Raw genomic sequence first — 20,822 nt, 5'->3', positions numbered from 1 at the left:
GCCTGTCGGGGCTGGCTAACAGCCTGCTGCTGCAGGTAACTCGTTCCCAGGCCCGAGCTCTGGGAAACGTGCAGTACATGATAAAAAGTAAATAAAAATAAAAACAAAAAGAAACCCTCAGTAATCTGCAACTCCTGAGGCAAAAGGGAGTTCTGTAATGCATGGGAAGCGGTCACTGCCAGTAACTGAGCTGTGGCAGCTCGAAGCCCATGAGCATCGCTTGTAGCTTAGCACTATAGTGAGAGCTTCTAAAATGTGAAAGAAATAGCAATAGGCATCACAGTTCTTCACAGTTTGAATATATATACCTCTACAGCTCTGACCAATCGCTCGACACAACTGCGTGCGCTGAAAACAAAACCACTTTTCAGTGATGTTTGCAGGAAATTTACACTTGTAGGCACCCGTTTTGGGGGCCTACCAGCTGGTTCTCACCATGAGATCTTTACAGCTACCATTTGTCCTATTCTTCTTGGGTGCAGCTTATTTTTAATTGCTTCAGAGCTGACCTAGGCAGACTTCAGGCAAGTGTAGGCAGCATTTAGGCTTTCGAAATGCTTGCCTGCACAACCTTCCATGTGCTAAGTCCCGGGAAAATGTAAGTTTGGGTGGCTGTGAAAGCCGGCAGAGGTCTGAGCTTGGGTGAGGGGCAGCAGCAGCTGCAAAATGAGCAGAAATGTCAGCGTAGGTGGGACTGCTGGGAGCCCAGCGACTGTTGTGCTCCTCAGGTAGGGAGTGGGGAGTCTGGTGGAGGACAAATGTGGCTGTAAAGAGCGAAGACGTAAAAGTGAAAGGGTGTTGTGGGTGAGAAGCGAGACAGGAAGGTGTTGGGGAGAGAGGGGAGTGGGAGACACAGCACACGAGCAGTGAGGATCTTGGGTGTGTGGGATGGGAGAGGCTTTGGAGTAGATGACTGTGAGCTTTCAGAAGTACTGAGAAAAAGGATGGAGGTGGGCTGGGGTTGGAGTGAATTTGGAACGAGGGTTCAAGGAACCGGACTTCTGCCATGGGAAGAGCAGAGGAGCTGCAGGCTCTGGGAGTGGGCTCCAGCAGAGAGGTCTGGGCACTACGAGGAGCTGTACCCCTGCAGCGTGTCTGTACCCAGGATGCTGGCTTGGGAGCAGGGGGGGGCATGCGCATTGTCCCCTCCATCCCAGTCCCCATATTGCCGTCACTGACACATGGCCAGAGCCTCTGAGCTCAAGCCCCAGTCTTCAGGTTAGAATTGTGCCATTTAAATGTCCGGGCTTTTGCTCACGTTTAAGGGATGCTCTTATACCTAGGCCCTTCAGGTTAATATGTAGTAGACCTTTGCATCCACGTTTCATTTTTTCTGAGCCCCTGAAAAATAGACAAAAACAAGTTAATTCACCTTAGTGCTAGACTGCCTAAAGCTTTCAGATACAGGGTAAAATAACAGCATAAAAAGAGTCTGACTTCTGTTAGGAGTTACAAGCTGAATTTACAAAATAGTGATGGGAACTGAAAAGCTTTCTCTTTTATCCCTGGGAAGGATGTGTGTTTTCCAGTCCAGGTGGCACATGTTTTGAATTGAGGGAGACAAAGGAAGCATTAGAAAATCTCTTTTAGATACGAGTAAAACACCAAGCTATTGTCTTTGCAACATCCTGCACGTAAAACACCTGACATGAAACACAAAATGACAGCTAGAAGACCAGGTATTCAGAAAAATGAAATACTTTTCTCTTCCCCTTCCTTTCACTTGAAACTTGAGTCAAAATTGGGCCAAATTTCATGGTTTGGTCTCCGCAGAACCTCCATCCAGCTGACAGAAGCAGCCATGCTGTTCCCTGTTTTCCAGCGCTTCGGGAGGCAGGGCACTTGCTTAGGATTCAGAATACCGGGATCCAGGTGTTGCCTGTGTCGTGCTGCATGGATTTGTAAGTTTGGGCTACTCTGGACTGTGTAAGGACCCTCAAGCCTTTCCATTCAAGCTGTTCTACTTTGCCTGACATAATTAAATATTAATTGGGCCAGACTGAGCAAGTAAATGACTTTTTATAGCCTGGCAACTAGGCCACTCACCCAGGAGAAGGAAAACTCAAGTCCTAGCAATCATATTTTACAACTAGAAGCATAAAGCTGTATTTAAGCACGTGAATATTTGTTAGATTTCTGAAAGCATTTTCTGTGGTGTCTGTTCAAACTGCACTAAGAGCTTCTGAGGACCAGTCCTGCTTATTTGGATGTCTAAAGTAAGGCCTTGTGCATTGAAATTTAGAATCCCATTTGAAACAAAGCAAAACAAACAAAAGCAAAAGCCAACATACATCATTGAGCCAACTTTGAAGAATCTGAGACCCGATCTCATGATTCCCTGTGAATGTTGCTTTCCAAGAAAATACAGTGAGTGGTTGCAAATCCCTGCCTTGGTACCCGGCCTGAAACAAGAGGGCTGCTGTTTCGGAAAGCCTCCCTAGAAGCATGTTTCCAGACTAGCCTTTACTTTCATAAACTTCCACAATAAAAAATCATAGTTTCCTACAAGATTCAAGCGTTCATTTCCTGCTAGTAGAAGTAACCGCCCAATGGATTAAGGTGGACTTCCCAAGGGGGTCCCTGCTTGTGCTGGGCAATGGTGGGGCCGAACACACAAGCCACAGAACAGGGGAAGCCCCTCACCCTCAGAGGGACTGCACTGACTTCTCTGTTGCTCCATGCGAGCAGGGGTTGTAGCCCATGTGGATGGGTCCTGCGTTGTCCCGTGTGCGAGCCGGCAGAGGTCATTGCCACGCTCAGGTTTGTTGCAGTTAACCCATGCTTACATGGGTTAAATCATGCCAAATCATTCTAAGCGTTTCATAAAACTTAATTCTTAAACTTTAGTTGTTTTTTTTAATTTTGTTTTATTTTGTTTTGTTTTTAAACTTTCTGTATCTTTTGTCTCCAAAGCATTTATATTCATTCGTTTGGTTTGTTCTGAAATTAAATTATCAATTACCTCTTCACTGACAAATATTTTTGCTTCTAATGAAATACATAAAAACATAACTCCTCTGGTTATTCTAAAATGCTTACAGTAGGTGAAAGAAGATAATATTTTTGTTTGTGAAATTAAATTCTATGATGTCTGCCTGTCTTTTTAAATTAAAAACCTGTGATCCTTGAAAGAGAGGGGATCATGTTCTTCACTCTCAAAAATTAACTGCTATTCATACAGAATATCTAGGCTTTTTCAAGTATCCTGTGAACGTATCACAGCCTTTGGATTTCTCATTGTAAAAATCTGACAGTAAAAATAGTGTTTGGTCCAAGTTATTCTTAGTATTTGAGAAATGTGCAGCCCAGAATCAAATGAGATGTTAACTTTATGATTTCTCTCTTTAATAAAATGCACTGTGTTTAAATAGAATTAGGGAAGGTTTGTGCAGATGGACAAAATTACATGTCCAGCTTTTTTTTCTTTTGTTACAGAGGTTCTTCATAAAATATTCACAAGACATACCTGAATAATTTACATTGCCTTAATTCACTGGGCAGGATAGTTAAAGTAAAAAAGACCACAGTCATTCAGGCAACAGAAAGCCACCCTCTTTGAATAGCAGGCTTTGTGTGTGTTTGTACATATATATCTACATTTTAATGTTGCCTCATACTTGTTTGTTCTTTGTAGGTGGTTTCCAATTTTAAGATGCTAGATTGATAGCAGAATTATTTGCTGTTTAATAAACTCTGGACTGTTTCAACTGAAGTCAATGGAAAAAGAGCCTTTGGCATTTTACATCCTTGCCTCATGTTAAAATGAAGGGTCACAGAGGAATGTACTCTTGACCCTGAAGGAGAAAAGCCTATACATTTTCTCAGCTATTCTCACGGTGATTCATGACAACGCAGAGTGCTCACTACAATATGGTTTTCAGACAGTCATATAATAAAATATATAGCTCATAATCTTCAGCTCTATAAACATAGGTCACTACCGTGTGGGAGTTCCCATGATTTAAGTCTGTGAAAATACTGCTGTGTATTGTAGATCTGACATAGCCCTTATTGGGATTTTTTCCAGAGGACAGTCCCTTTCCACAGAGGTTGAGAGCGAGATTATCCATGCAATAGCATCCAAACAGTGGAGGATGGTTTTGAACCTCCTCGAGAAAGCTTACTGTATGGTTTGTAGTTAACACAGACACATGGATGCTAATGTACATGTGTGCTCATGCTGAGCCTTAGACTTCTTTGCAAATCTGGTTATCAGAATGCTGGCTGCTGCTGCAAGAACAAAGTAGGAGCAGTGTTAAAATCTGAAATTTTAAATTAAGACCTTAAAAAAATAAACTCTGTGTTGCTTAATGGCTTGCCAAGCTAGTAGATGTGTGAAAACAAGGCTATAAACTTTCATTTATGCTGAAATACCGCAGTGTTTCCACAAAAATGCAGGTGTTAATGTTGTAGCCCATGCTTCCCGGTGCAATCAGTTCTACAAAGTGTATTTGACAAATTTGACATTTGATGTTCAGTATGAAAGCAGTGGCTAGCACTGTCTCCTTACAGTCAAGGATATGCTTTGAGGGACAGAATATCTGTGCAGCTCTGTCTCGTAATTTTCATTGAAATACATGGGAATATGTTGTGACGTCTTCCAGAAAGGTGGTAATACTTTGCCTAAAATGTGAACTTCTAAATAAAACCATAGCACACTTGTTAATGCTGCATAGGTTTTGTTGTCCAATTCATACTGTTGAATAAAATATGCAAATATAGCCAGATGCAAAATCAACCCAGGAACAGGTTTCTCTTTATCAGAATTGTTGTATTATTGTGAATATGTCTACAGAAAATACTTTGACAGCGAATGAACATATTATGTTAGTTCAAGTGTTATATTTCAGATAAGAAAAGCTTATTAAAAATATTCTTTCTTAACGCCATCAAAATAATTAAAGAAGAAAACAATAACAATTACACTGTAATTTCTCTGTGAAAAGTAATAACCCAGAACTTTGTCTGACATCTAAATTAGATTATTACAAGAAATTGCACATAAATTAAAGTCAGCCCTTCAGGCTTCCTACCCATAAGAGTTTGGAACAAATCATTTCTCTTTCGTAAGTCACAAGTGATTTAAAGACAGGTAAAAACTTCAGTCCATCTCCCATCTTCTTGAGGTCCTTTCAGCTTTCCAAAAAGTAATTTCTGGTTTTCCAAAAGTGAACCTCAGAGTGTTCATCACAGTGGATGTGAAACTGAATCAATTAGAAATGGGGGGGAGGGGGGGGGGGGGGAGTTGGTTGGTTTTTTTTTCTAGCATGCAGCTTCTGTGTCACCATGTTTTGGAAGAAAGTAATACAACAAATCCATAGTGGCTGAAATGGCTCATTTCCATCGGCTCATGTAAAATATTCCTCTTTTAAAGCAGAAGGTCAAGGCTAGTGTCTTCACAGCTCAGTACCCCGGTACTGTATTTGTGGTGCAAATGGCAGAATCTGTGCAGGGGAGCTGAACACCATAAGCCTGGGTGCAGCAGCAGCACGCAAGCAAGGTGCCTGGGCTCCGTACATGGGGTGCGGAGAGATGCTGGGCAGCAGGGTTTGTAGGCAAAGCTACTACCTTGCACCAGATAGATCGGTATGGTTGGGCAGGGGGCAACCCTCTTCTTCTGCAGGATGTCATGTCAGGATTCAGAGGAGTCTGTCTTGAATGTAGCCATAGGAAACGCCACGCTCGGGAGCATGTGCTGAACAGGGGCTGGTGCCTGAACAGGAGCGGGTAAGCAGTGGTGTGCCTGCTGCTGTGCCACCATGTTCGTGCCAGCACCCTTCATCTGTTCCCAAACAGGAGTCCTGCTCTTCAAAAGCGCTGAGCACCCAAGAATTCATGATTGTTTCAGCAGAAGCTGCTCAATGTGTGGTTTGGAAAGTGGTAATTCTGAGCTCCTGTTGACTTCTCTTGCAAGTTATGGTAGCTGTTGGTGTAGCTGCTTGTTTATGCAAGCAAAGAGTTCATCTTCCTACCATTCTGCCAGTACCCAAGGAGCCTCTCCCATCCATTAGCAGCAGGTAATGCCATTTCTCTCTGCTTCCTGGCGTTTCTGGCAGCTGCAGACAAACGACTCTCCCACTAATAGTCCCTCTGTTCCAGAGATGAGTGTTTTAGGCATGTGAAAACAGCATTTCTCAACTTGTTTTGATGGAATTTTATTTGTCAAGTTTATGGAGAGCTTTATCAAGTCAGATGCTGTGAAACTCCGTCCAAAATTGTCTTTAACTCTTCTTGAGAAAAATTTGGGATTTTCTCATCACCCATGATATTCTTTCTCCCCATATGTCCTTACTGGTACTTTAGCCTTCCTCTTCTCTAACACCAAGCAGACTGTAGACTAAAATTATCTTTGTAATCTCTCTCTGCTGTGGTACAGCTAGGAACTATCTTATTCTATTAAAAAAAGATTACTAGCTAGTACACTGGGTGAGTTGCAGCTGGAACCCACCCTGCAACGAAATTACGTAGTACCAGAGGTGACAAAGGTAAAGAAATGTTAGGAAGTTCTTATAAACCACCTTTTGGAAGTTCTTCTTAACCATCCAAACCTAGCCTTTCCCTGGGTAGGGGCAGAAACTAATGGGTAGTAACAAACGTCAGTGCTGGAGAGCAGGGGGAAGTTTCCACTCTAAATGCAGTGAGTCTGGGGACAGCTCCTGTAGGACTAACAAGGGGCTGTAGCTGTGCAGTGGGAAGAGATCTTTGTGAACGCTATCACTTGATGTAGATGTCTGCAGAAGAAGGGGACCAGCCTTGGTGATACTTGGTGACGAGGGTGATTCTGTTCTGCAAAGTGCCTGTTGTTGGAGAGGTGCTGTGCCAGCAGCCTCTAAAAAGCCTTCAAGAGCCGTTTTGCTGAGTCGGCTCCCTCGCGTACCTCTGGGGGGGATCGATGGGGTGGCTGGGGAGGAGGAAAGGTGGCGGGGGCTGCAGTTGCTCTGGCAATTCTAGTGTGAGCATCTGAGCAGGGGATGGGAGTGCCTCTACCCGTAGGTGTGCCAATGGCTTTTTTGAAAGCACAGGCCGAATCCAGAGCTTCTGGAAATCGGATGTATACTTTAAGTTTATGTAAACACTTGAGAGCTTTGTTCAAACCTATCAGATAGCAAGAAATGTCCGTAGGGAGCAGAGGTGCTGAGGACTACAGCAGTGATGCAGAAAACTGTGCTCCATCCTCCCTTGCTTTGTCTCCCTGGAGTACGTGATCCTGATCCCTGCAATGCTGAACGATGAGCAGTGACAGTGTGAGGAATGACGTGTCTTTCCTCAGCAGCAGGATAATTAGGCCCTGTGCATAAAGCCTAACGCACTGTCACCCTCCCCAAACCAGGGAAGGCAAAGCAGTGAGGGTCTTACCAGAGGAAATAATGTTACATGGAGACTACACGGAGCTGGTCATTAGCAGTGGCTGTCTGCGTAGTATAGCAAAAAATACTTGGAAACTTTTAATTAAAATGAATGTAATGGCTGGATTTAAGCTGTTATTCCAGAATTTAAGTGCCAGTTACCAATGCATTAAATGCATAATAATCACTGCATAAATAAATAAATTTGTTGTTCTAATCTGTAACTATAGTAAAGCTGCACATTCAGTAGAATTGTGCTGGGGGCCTTAGCTTTCAACAGCTATTGCAAGAGCTCTCATCTGTCAAATTTTCTTGTTACGTTCGTATTTTTACTGTTGTTCACAGGTCAAGAAAGAAGTTTCTTTTAGTTTTCCGAGCAACTCCTGGAACTGTGCAGATGAAAAAAGTAGGAGCCAAAATTTTATTGTTCTAGTTGATAATCCTAGTTCGCTTAAAAAGGCCAGTGTCTGGATTTTCAGCTTGGGAAGTTAATTTAAACTTGATGATTTTGATTAGGAAAGGAAAAGCAAAACCATTTGGACTCATTGTCGAGTCCTCTACAGGGCTATGCAGAAATTCATTCTTGCTTCTTGGTGCTGGAGAAAACACCTCAGCAGAGCAGACACTATGTCTACCCGGTCTGGCATTGTGTCTCCTAGAGTGGCCAGCACCCTGTGTGTCAGAAGGTATATGTGCTATACATCGTGGTATAGAAACTTTCACTATCAGGCAAGATTTCATTCTCAAGACACAGAGTAAGTTACTCAGAACTCCTGGAGATAAATTTCATGTATTGTCACAGAACTGAATTTGTGAAGGAAAGATGACAAAACTTCTATGTCCGTGAAATACTATCTGTAAAAGCTGTATTAAAGAAAGCAATTCAAGAAATAAGCGCTTCTGAATAAAGGCCTCAATTCCATAACCAGTGTTAATGCTGCCAAAAATCTTAGAAGTCCTGTGAAGTCCTCTCTGCTTGTCTGTCTTTTACATTAGGCATAGATTTTTTCAAGGATTCATTTTTTCCTTTGGGTTGTAAAATTTATGATGAAATGAAATTGCTGTGAAACATTACATTATCAAAACTTTAATGAATTGCTTCCTGTTACTCATTAACCTTGCAGGTTTTTCTTTAACTCTGAAATAAGCAGTAGGCACAGAACACTTCTGTTGATTCAAGAGGCTATAACATCTTGACACGGATGAAAATTAACCTAGTAAACTCCACTTGGGTCAGAAAAATGTTCCAAATTTTAATTTAGTGAACCTGTAGTGAGAGACTTGCCTGTGAACATCAAGCAGTAAAATGAAAGTGATTAAAAGGTTCAGTGGAAAAAAAAACCAAGAAATGGCTTGAAGTATAGAATATGTGATATTAAAGAAATGCAAGGCCAAGGTAGCGGATGTTTTCCGTTCAGTGGTGTATGTCTCTGACAGACACTCTTCCTGAGGAGTTAGTTCCCTGAGAGCATCTCCACGAATGCCTGGTGCCACAGCATTCACAGAGACCCACCTGCTGCAAAAACTGTAAGACTGCAGTCATAAAGAAGTGGGCTTGAGTGATGGCTCCCTCTCACAAAACAGAGGTTCAGTGCTTTTAAATGTACTGGGGTGAGAACTCTGCCAGATACGGGTGTTAGAAGAGTGAGTGAGCACATTTTCTGGGTCTGGAGAGGAATGGGGTCACTTAACTCTTTTGGCTATGTGAGCTCCTTCAGCACATCTTTGAGCTGCTGCCCAGGCACTGGTTGTGTTTTGTTTCTTCTCATGCTTTCTTTGTGGTGCTTGTTTGAGTATTTGCTGATGTGCTCTTTGAAATGAATTTGAGAAATAGACTGAAGACATCAGATGTCATACATGTTCATCCCCAACACAGATGATCAGCACATCTGACGTGCGGGTACGCTTGATGGACTTCACTGAGTCCTTTCTTGAATGCTAATTAATTCTTAAATGGCAAAAGACCTTTGGGGAGGTCGTTGCAACCTTTTAGCACAGCCTGTTAAGTTGGGGAGAGAAGGGAGGATAACGTAAACTGTGTGTACATGAAAAGGTTGTTTAAAGAAACAGAGAGTCAAAGGCATTATCTGAAGCTAAGAATTGTTTTATTGCTGAGATTTTAAAGAGAAGGTGCGGAACCAGACATCCCAGTTGGTCACCCTGCCTGCCTGTGCCCCTGGCAGGAGTATGGGTGCTGGGCTTGGTGCAGGCAGCCCCCGGCTGCCACCAGGTGCTCAGCTGTGCCTGCATCCTGCAGGTGCTTTGGCCAGGTCAAAGGAGAGCAGGGACTGTGGCTGCTTCATCCCCAGTCCTGCAGCATCCGCTCCTGGGAGCTACCTCTGCGTGGGGAGGGACGAACCAAGATTTTGATCAGGTGTAATTCCAAAGGGCCTTGTAATTGATCTTGAGTGAGGCTGCGAGAGCATCCCAAATCCAATTCCAGTTACTGCACTGTGCCCACCTAAATCCCCACTGACATGTTATTTGGGTATTTTGCTCCCTTATAGATTCTCCATAAACTGCCAAGCAAGGCTGCTGTGTGCAGTTAAATTGCTATATTGTAGCACAGAAACTTCACAGAAACTGCTCCTGCATGGCCATATACAATTCTGTACAAAGTTTGTTTTTTATCAGGAGAGATTGACCACATTTTTTATGATTGCATATGAGTGCCCAGTCTGGGCATCTTCATTAACTTTATTCTGTCTTCTACCGAAGATGCAATATATTACATTTATTGGTTGTCCATTGTGATCGATTGTGAGTGTGACTCTGAGTGATGTAGATTTTTTTTTAAATTTTAATTCTGTGCAATTTTTCATCCAAGAACAGATTAGTCTCGAAGAACAGGTGTGCTGGAAGTGAAGCACTTGAATTTGAGGTGATTGGGAAATGGTGCTGTATTGTCTGAGCTTTTTCATGTCTCTTCACTACCGTGGCAGTGTGCTTCTCCTTGAAGGCTTATCAGCATCATAACAAGTTTGTATCCTCGTGTTTTGCTCCAAACCAGTTTCTTTCCAGTTACTGATACTGATCTGATAAGTGCCAAGGAGAGATTTCAGAGTGCTATTACAGTACATAGCGTCTGGCTGTCCTGAAATGTCCTACCTTAGATGAGAAAGACTTCACCAAAGTAGATATGTCATCATCATATATATAGATATAACAGAAGCTCTTACATCATATACTGGATCTTAAACTGGATATAATCCAGGCCTGAAAGAAAAGACCTTATCTGGCAGGAAGCAAACAATCAAATTCCTTGGGATATCCTTGAGAAAGCAAGAAGCAAGAGACCAAATGAAGAAGGTGAACAGCTTTAATAAAATTCAGTATTATTCCTTTGATTTATTCAAGACTTAGCAAGCGACTATCCAGGCTTAATGGCATTAACTGGTATTATAACAAGAGGGGACGCTTCACAGACACAGAGGGGAATTGGAAGTATGCAAGGTTAAGTGAAACAATGCTGCTAGTAATAAGCCACTGGAACTAGACTGTCATTCTTCCTCTACTTGTAGATCCTGATTATCACGTTAGTTGTCCATATGCTGCTCTCATCAGCTGCGATAAAACGAAGTGTGAAAAAGATGGACAAGATGGTCATATATTTAAATCAAATATACTAAATGCTGTAAATGTAGGTTGTGACATGCCACAGATTATGTATCATATGTCATGGCATATCATTTTACTGCCAAACGGTGTGATACAGACTAATGCAATACGAAATGGCACAGACGAACTACAAGTGCCATTCGATGTAGAAAGATATATTTAAAGAGATGAAGCCCCTGCGTATGATGACTTTTTAGCAGGACATCCAGCCTGCTTGTGCCTGGAGTTGTGAAGTTGTTGGACTTATACCATTTTGGATTCCTGAGGCTCCCTGTTTCATGCCTATTGGCCTCTCTTGGTCTTTTTTGTGGCTGGACATCACTGCTCCATCTCACTGGCCTCGGGGTGACAAGTTTCAGCTGAATGCCAAAGGCCGCTTGTGATCCATTACCACAGTTACAATTGATGTACAGACTTTTTTCTCTATAGATTTTTTTTCCCCAGTTTTCCAAGCTCTTGAAAAATAAGACAGTAGCCAGTGTTTGCTGTGGGATCAGTCCCACCTCTTCCCAACCAGAAATTTAACTGTCTGTCTTCTACATTTCATGGCTTTCTTTCCGTCCTGTAACTGCAGGCAGTTGGGTTCTCCAGAAAGCAGCAGTGGAAACAAAGCAGATGACGTATGATACAACTCTGCGTGTAGTGGCAGAGGCCGTTTCACTGAGCACTTCCAGAAGCAAGGAGGAAGCTCTTTCTGTTTCAGAACTGCAGGACAAGATTAGGAGAGCCTAATGCACATCAGTCTCCATAAGGTGCTAAGCAGGAATTTGTGTAATTGGGAACTGAAGGTGATTTCAGGAATGCAGCGTGCTGAGATGAGACAGGAAGTTTCTCAGCTCCTCATCTGTATATTCACCCCAACACCATTCAAAAAAAAAAAAAAAACAAGAAAAGTAGGAGTGTCTTTGTGAGGATTCTCAACCATTTTACTTAAACAGCGGCAAAAAGAGCCTGTAAAGACAAATTGCTGTGTGTTACCTTGTAGGTAGCTGATTTCTTTGCCAGGCTGTTTTTCTTGGTCTGGTACTTCAGGGAGCGAGAGCTGCAAGCACCGCAGATGTTCTGTCATGTCTCTCTCGAGCAGCCATGGTGTCTAAAAGGAACAAGACTATAGTGACATGTCCCAAAACAAACGTAACCAAATCCTGTAAAGCCAAGTGAGAGCTCATGTTTTTCTTCTGTATACTTCAGGCCAGTAGCTAGATCAAGATTCCTCATCATACAAGGGATTGCTAAGCATTTGGGCAGCTTGACAGTCACATGAGCAGAATAATTCAGTGTATTTTTTGTGTGTGAAGGAGATCATTGTAAAAACAGTCAGATTAACAGTACTAATGCACAAAATGTGGTAAAAATGGTATGGGTGTCTCTGAGTCACCACAAGCACTGCATTAGACGATCTCTACTGGAGGGTAGTTTTAGGTGGAGTGAGGGATGGGAGCAAGTCTTGTTGCTTAAAGAAAAAGTTCAAAGACTTCCACTGAAGTTTGGGGACAGAGTGAAGTGTTCCTGAATTATTAATTCCTGCTCTGAGTAGGGGAAATTTATGTGTGGCTCACAACTTAGAAAATATTTGTCTCCTTGGCTAACAAGCCTGGCCTCTGTTGGCATGAAGATGGGAGCAGTTTTCCAGTTTTAAGATATTCCTTCGTACCTGATGCTTCCCTTAAAATTTGTTCTTAAACTCCTGCATCGTTAACATGCAGTTAATCATTTGGCAACAAATTTAGCAGCCATCTGTCGTTTTGCATATTTTGTAATCTAATAACAGTTGCAGCCATTGGAAGAGACTATTTGCCAATGAATCTGAGATAATATGATGGTGTCAGTTCATTCCAGGCACAAAACAAACAAAGACTGCACTTTCATCCTTGAGGAACCTTTCAAGTGCATCCAAGAATTCCACAGGGCAAATGCCAAGTCTCTGCATCTGTGTCTCCAAGCTATACTCAGAATTTCTTCCATTTCTTTTTTGCCTCTAGGGATTCAGCAGCCACAGTGTGTCTGAACTGATTGCTTACCACCAGAATCATCTGTGTTTTGGACATCTTTGATATCTCTACAGCTCATGCCTCACAGCAACATCAGAGGTAAGACGCTAATTAAGGACTGTTGCTTCGTCTCTTGGAGGTTAGTATCCTTGGACTTTTGTGGCCTCTGCTTTGAGACTTCTGAGTAATGTCAAGGACAGAGCAAATTACTTGCAACTTCTTGTCAGCTGTGTTCCTTTTCAAAAGTTTAATTAGCAGAGAATAACACAGTTTGAGCTAAATGTAGCCAAACCAAAAGCCAGCTCCTGCAAAATGCTTAACTTGTTAGCAGTAAGGCTCTTAGGACTATATCTTTTTTGGAGTTATACGAGCTTAAGACAGTTAGCAGAACTCCACAATCAATGAGTCCCAAAACTGCTTTTACACACACCTGCAGATAAGCTAAAAACATAGAACATCTGGTGCATGTGGGTATGTATACATAAAATGAGCTGTTTTAATTTTTCCTATGCGTTGGGTGCTGCTATGTGGGCTAAACCAACATAATGTTAGTAGTGTGCTTTAGAACTAAATCAGTCTGAAAGTGTGTTTATTTCTTTGTTCCTGGAGACTTATAAGCCATTCTGTAGGACTCTAACTTTCTGGCATAGGGACCACATATTTTTATTGTTATCTTGTGATGCAGCAGGGGCTACTGTTTGAAACCCTTCAAGTGTTCACAGACATCAGTGAAGCTAGTAGGAAAAGTTTAAAATAGATAAAGTGCTTCTTTACACTGGTGGTATATTTCTGGAGCTTGCTGCCACAGGAGTTCGTAGAATTAGAAAGTACAAGCAGGGTCAAAAAGGGATCGGACAAATTCACAGGCCAAAGGTTCATAGATGGATACCAAGAGGACTGGGCAAGGAAGTAACTTGTAACACCCTTGATGAAACAGCTTTGGTGGAGTACAAAGTAAATGGGGTGCAGAGAACGACTAGGCTCACGTGCCCTCTTTAAATAGCTCATCCTGTCACCGCTATCTGAGACAGCATCATGGGTTGGGTGAGCCATTAGGTCTCCAGGAGGGCAGTTCCTAGGGCCTCATGTTCTTCCTATAACTTGCACTTGAGCAGTGCAGGTTGCTAGGTTGAGCCTTGGCTCTACAGGTCCAGTCCCTGTTAATTCCAGAGACAGAAGTGGACAGTTTCTGGAGCTCTCTCGCTGGCATGAGTAGCGCAGGCTGTTTCAGAACAGAGAGAAGAAGTATCAGCTAGACTGTGTAGGGAAAATGGCTACCTTTACTTTTCCAGAGGAGCTATACTTCATAATGCAAATAGCGAAGAGTCATTTCTCACTGAGCCTCTTACTTGCAGAGGTAATACATCTCTGGCATTTCCATTAGATCACTGTCCTTCCCAGCGCTGTTCTTTGGCTCAGTTGCTTGGCTTCAGTGTGAGGTGAGCGTGGATTGGAGTGGGGTTTGGCTAATGTGCTCTGAAACACTCAGTTCATCTAAAAGTGCTTGTAAGTACTGGCTGTTTTTACAGTCACTCTTTTTTGGAATTAACAGGACAAATCAAGGGCAGTAAATGACAAAGCAAAACGCTTTTTTTCTCATGTAGATAACACACACATAATTTGTGAGACTTGCCTATCTTGGATTCTTTTTCCCTACTTGAACCCATTCACTGCTGCAAAATACTGTTTGCTTTGAATGGGAATTTGCTTTTTGTATTCCCCTCAATTCATACTGTGCATACTGTGATATACAACTCTGCTGTCTTTTTCACAGAGCTTATGCAGTCAGAAATCTGTTTATGGTCAGATTGTCAGCTGACAGACACGTGCTGCTTTGGCTCCAATGAAGCTATATTGACATTCTTTGGCTAAAGAGAGCTGGGGCAGTATCTCTGAGAACACAATGTAAAGTGCATCATATTTCTTTTGCTGGTTCAGTGCTTGGAAGAAGTCCAGCAAAAAACAATGTTAATTAAAAATGGAAACTACTTCTCCATCCCTCTCTGCATGCTGGCTTAGCGATTACATGAATTACCTGGGCATGCCTTTTTCTTAGCATAATGCAAACACCTCTCCACAAGCAACCTCGCGTTAAAATATGTACAGTTAAAATGTGAAAATCAGTGTTTTTCTAGCCTTCTTATGACCCCGTCACTGTAGTTGGATGTACTCTCTCTGATAGAGTACCTTTTAGTTGACTGTACCCCAGTAAAACTCACAGGCTTTCAGTTCTTTCCATTAGCTTGCTTACTGATTGAATTGATTTCATCGTATGTAAGGTACAGATCGAAGGCATCTCAGCACATATAACACACAATGCAGACCATTAAGAAGTGCAAAAGAAAAGCTAGCCAGCTCATACACAAACTCAGTATAATAAAACTAAGAGAATCTGGCACAGGAGCAAGCCTAGTAACTGTCAAGATAAACCACTTTGGTAGTAAAAGGGAACTTCAGATATTCAGAAAGTACTGCTTCTAAAGCCTATTTAGGCACAGAGCATTCTTGTCACACTTTGCAACAGCCATGACTAAAAACTATTTGAGGGTTAAAGTGTTTTCTGGTATTTATCAGTGGGTCATTAACCTTAACAATATCAACATTTCAATTGTCAGAAAGATTAAAAAAAACACATTATAGCAAAATGAGCACATTGTACATAGAGATACTCGAGTGCTGATGAATTACTAGCTCCGCTCAGATACAAACTTCAATATGGTACAGCTATCAGTGCAGAGAAAAATAAAGGATGAATTAATTGCTATGTCACACCTAATGCTGAAGAGCTAGAGGCAAACTAAATGAGATGCTTTAGCACATGGAGAGACATGCAGGTTTTATTCACAAGAGAAAAAGTGTACATCAGCTTGTAGTTTCTGTAGGTGCCAACAGCGACAGTGCAGAGAAAAGCATGCCTCAGGAATGACGTCTGTGGACCCAGGCTCTGATTTAGGTATGCAGGAGAGAAGGAGCCCAGGCAAGAAGGAGGCTGATTCCACACACAGGGCAAAGCAGAGAAATTCAGAGACAGGGCAGTAGGTGTGAAATAAGAGTGGATCTGACCAGCAACACCTGCCACATCTGAATACTTGTTCACGTGATTCCAGATGAAAATAACCCAGAGGACCATCTGGGCCTCTAAATTTTGGGGTTGGAATCAAGTGCATGAAGTGCAGAATTTAGGGCCCATCTGGCAGGCATTGCTAATTGTCACCTGGCAATGCATTGTGTGTATCGTGTGCTGAAACCTGCTGTTTCAGCAGTAGGCACACAACTCCTCTCAGAGGAACAGTCTCCTCATTTCAAAGCCTGTTAGGGTGCTTTCAGGTGAATACAATGTAAGTGTCGTTGGGTTAAAAACTGGCTGGATAGCCGGGCCCAAAGAGTTGTGGTGAATGGAGTCAAATCCAGTTGGAGGCCGGTCGCTAGTGGAGTCCCCCAGGGCTCAGTATTGGGGCTAGTCCTCTTTAATATCTTTATGGATGATCTGGATGAGGGGATTGAGTGCACCCTCAGTAAGTTTGCAGACGACACGAAGTTAGGTGCATGTGTCAATCTGCTCGAGGGAAGGAAGGCTCTGCAGGAGGATCTGGATAGGCTGGGCCGATGGGCTGAGGCCAACTGTATGAAGTTCAACAAGGCCAAGTGCCGGGTCCTGCACCTGGGGCACAACAACCCCAAGCAGAGCTACAGGCTGGGAGATGAGTGGCTGGAAAGCTGCCTGGCAGAGAAGGACCTGGGAGTACTGGTTGATAGTCGGCTGAATATGAGCCAGCAGTGTGCTCAGGTGGCCCAGAAGGCCAACAGCATCCTGGCTTGCATAAGAAACAGTGTGGCCAGCAGGGCTAGGGAGGTGATTGTCCCCCTGTACTCAACTCTGGTGAGGCCGCACCTCGAGTACTGTGTTCAGTTTTGGGCCCCTCGCTACAAGAAGGACATCGAGGTGCTCGAGCGAGTCCAGAGAAGGGCAACGAAGCTGGTGAGGGGTCTGGAGAACAAGTCTTATGAGGAGCGGCTGAGGGAGCTGGGGTTGTTCAGCCTGGAGAAGAGGAGGCTCAGGGGTGAGTGAGTTGGTCTATTCTCCCACGTGCCTGGTGACAGGACGAGGGGGAATGGGCTAAAGTTGCGCCAGGGGAGGTTTAGGTTGGATATTAGGAAGAACTTCTTTACTGAAAGGGTTGTTAGGCATTGGAATGGGCTGCCCAGGGAAGTGGTTGAGTCGCCATCCCTGGAGGTCTTTAAAAGATGTTTAGATGTAGAGCTTAGTGATACGGTTTAGTGGAGGACTTGTTAGTGTTAGGTCAGAGGTTGGACTCGGTGATCTTGGAGGTCTCTTCCAACCTAGACGATTCTGTGATTCTGTGATTCTGTAATGGAAGGCTTGGGGGGAGGAGGCTGTAGAAAGAGAGGAGTTTGGGATAGGAAGGATAAAGCTTCACAGGGTGGTTCTGCAGAAAGGGGAAGCTGAATCTTGCAGTGACAGGATCTTTACCATCTCTCTGTGGCAGAATCAGGAAGAGTTTGGCTGGAAGGAATGCTTTAGGAAGGAGCTCTTTCCTACACCACGGGTCACATCTCCAATTGCCACTTGCTGTCACCAGAGGCCTTCTGTGTGAGGGACTCTCTAATATGCAGAAACAGATGGCTTTGGTACTCTCTGAGGCACCAGGCTGCTTGTGTGCTGCAGCGTAAGAATGACCAGGAGACAAGGTTTGTGCTGGCAGCTCTGCAAGCTATCATGCAGGACCACTGTCCGTCTTGCTTTTTAGTATGGGTTTTAAGTTATAAAAGTTAAGATATAACAGGAGCCTTTGAGAAAAGAATTTTTGTTGCTCTCTTTTCCCTCTGCTGGTTATGCTTCAAAGTGTGTTTGTACATGAGAATGCTGTTAGAGGTTCATTTATTCCTGTCAGATAACTTTCATTACTGTAATAAAATTCCACTGTCCAACAGCTTTTATTTCTTGGTTCCGAATTGTCATGCTTTTCTGAGGTTTTCTTCTGACCTCTAGCATGTATGAGGTAGGTGAGAGACATGCCTAGCATTTTGTGAATGTATTAGAAATACCAGAATTTGAAAGTCCTGGCAGTTCCTGTCTGGTAGATCTAATTTCAAGCTCTAGTAAGACCACGGAAAAACACTGCCGATCAGCACAGAAGGCAGCACTTAGGAGCAGGCTGTGCTCTTTTTTTTTTAAAGTGAAGCATCAGCATAGAGATGACCACAAAGGTCAGCCCCAGCTGACAATTACCCATCCTCCAAAACCAGTTGATGTCTGAGACCCAGCAGCCTCCTCTTCCCTTCTGTATTTTCCTTTGGTCTGATACCAGCATAGGCACCCAGTCCTTTCTGCAGTAACAGGCACCAGCACATGTTCTGCTAGGGAAGTGTAAGGAACAGAGATGGGTTGGTGTGAAATCCTCTCCAAAAAAAGCTCTTGCATGGGGAAACAAATTTCCTTTGGGGTTTTCCAAATGAAAACAAGTGCACGTGCAGACCCACTGCAAGGTGTTCTGCAAATGTGTAGTAGGTCTGACACTGTTTGAACTGTTACTGTGTAGGATTTCCTTTACCATAATCTGGGTGCATGTTCAACATGTTCAGGGTAGTTCACATGTGTCTCAGGAGAGGACTGTGCCTATATGCAAGGGCGCATGGCTCTTGCCATGGCAACTGTTAGTGCAATCTGGCCAGCTGGAGCCATCACTCCAGTGGAGGTGTTGCTCCTACTCCAGAAAAGAACCTGTAAAGTGTCCCTTAAGTAGTGTTCTTCTTGTCTCAGGCCCCTGTTGGAAAAGGGGTGGTGATCTCTCCTTTTCATATAGAAGAGGTTTCCACTTGAGATAATTCAAGCAGGTACCTTGAAGCGTGTCATCCACAGCAGAATCATAATCACATGCTTTATATTGGGCTTTAAGAATGAATCCTGGCTTGAAAACTGGGTTATTGTGGGTGAAGAAGACCTGGCTCGATAGTGATATGTTTTCTGGTGAAGTCTTACTCATAAATTTAATTTTAAAATGTTTTGGAGTTTGTAATTATTCTTGCCTAACATGTTTTATACTAATCTGAAAAAGAGCTTGATAGCATGAATATGATGCCAGAGTGGACTTGATACGGATGCTACTCAAGATGAAGGAAAGATACAGCAGCACATATAGGTAGTAGAATTAGGAACCACAAGCCACTGAATAAGAATCTGCTTGGATAAAAGCCGGGGAGGGTATCTGGGAGAAAAAGTAGCTCCAGACTCAGAGATTCAGTGGAATGAAGGGAAAGAGATGTGCAGTCCAAAAATGATAGTGGACAGCAAATTATATGACCTTGCAGTGCAATGCAAAATGTCAGGTAGAAAGGTCAAGGCAGTTGTCATCTCTGGAAGCAAAGATAACATGTCATCAGAGCATGGAAGCAATAGCCTTTCTCCATGTGTGTCCAGAAGAACAGAAGCTATAGGTAAGTTAACAGGAGAAAGTGTAGGTAACTCAGAATATCAAAAATGCGAACAGCAATTAATGAAATAAGAAATATATTTTTATATTTAAAGAAAAAAGATTCTAAAATGCTATGTGGTGTTAGCACTGTAATTTTCAAAGAGTAAGTAGAACTGTTTGGCAGATTTTCTTGCCTTACACCTTTGTAACAAACAATATAAACTAAAATTTGGAGCTTGTAAGTATCCATGGAGTCAGAATAGACATTGTGTCAGTGCCAGCACCTGCCATCAATGAAGGAGGAGGGAACGCTTTCAGTTAAGATACATCCTTCATTTCTGAACATTACAGGCCAAATTGTACTCTTTTCACATCTTTGCGTTTTCACTGGGCTAAATAAATCTGCCCAAGGAAGTATTAAATGAACCATTCTGATTTATAAAAGACAAAACACTTGATCAAGGTACCATTCACAACAATTAAGAAGATTGAACCATTAGCAGTATAGATAATTGAGAGTGTAGTGCCTGATTGATTTATATATAAATGCATGGTTCTATGTCAAAACATTTACTGTTAGTAATACAGTCTTTATGGCATAACATTGATAATATTCTGAAAACCACCTGCTATTCAAACAGTGGTCATTTTCCAGCTGGCAAGATGCATTGAATCATATCATTAAGTAGTTTGGAAATATTCTTCTGTCCTCCATGATGTCTGAATATTTATTGTCAAATGCCTAAGCAGCTTTGCTCTTTTCACATCTAGTGTTATTGAGATGAGATTGCTCTAACTTAATGACTGCTAGATCCACCAGTGGAAGTGACTCAGTGAATCTGATACATGCAAATGTGAACAATCTGAATAGTTTTCTGGAAACAAAACTATGCTAAAGGATACTTTTAACAAGTGTCTGGGGAAAAGTCATCTTCTCAGATTTCTCATGCTATTTTTGTTTGACTTAAAACAGAGAGGAAGAAATACAAGAACAAACGATAATCAGGAGGTGTGAATCTGAGTTCCTCTGTGACTGTGTGTTTTATAAATATTTGATACTACCCTCTGCATGAATGGAGCATTGTTTGGGGGATTCGAGCAGCAGATGTTTGATATTATCTGATATCTACTTTGGCAACACATTTTCCTTGCCTGTTTTGTGTGACATGGTGCTGAAGCCATGTTTTGTATTTATAGTTCTTTGAGGAGAGCAGGCCAGACCCAAAAGCTGTGGAAGTCACTGAGAAGACTTGCATTGACCCAGTTGGCTTTGGACCAGGTTCAGCCTCTCAGTTTCTCTGAGTAAGAAAGGGACAAATGCTGTGCTTTGCCATGTAACTATTTGATTAAAATACTGCTTCTTATCTTTCTAGTCTTTCAAACTGCAGAGTGCCATCCCTACTAAAATACCACATTTCTATATTCTGAGTAAA

General features: G+C 42.6%; 1 long non-coding RNA gene across 1 annotated transcript in view; it reads left to right on the top strand.

Moving 5' to 3' along the window:
• The window catches only part of LOC310904434, a 44,440-nt gene extending 23,715 nt beyond the window's left edge, over positions 1–20,725 (top strand). The window contains exons 2-3 of the long non-coding RNA XR_014588322.1: positions 12,947–13,054; positions 20,587–20,725. This is a non-coding gene — a long non-coding RNA (uncharacterized lncRNA). The remainder of the gene's footprint in view (positions 1–12,946; positions 13,055–20,586) is intronic.
• Positions 20,726–20,822: the final 97 nt, after the last annotated feature.

The sequence above is a fragment of the Anser anser genome (genome assembly GCF_964211835.1).
Source record: "Anser anser genome assembly, chromosome: 9".
NCBI classification, from domain to species: Eukaryota; Metazoa; Chordata; class Aves; order Anseriformes; family Anatidae; genus Anser; species Anser anser.
The sequence above is the reverse complement of the archived record's forward strand: the minus strand, read 5'-3'. Positions and strand labels throughout refer to the sequence as shown.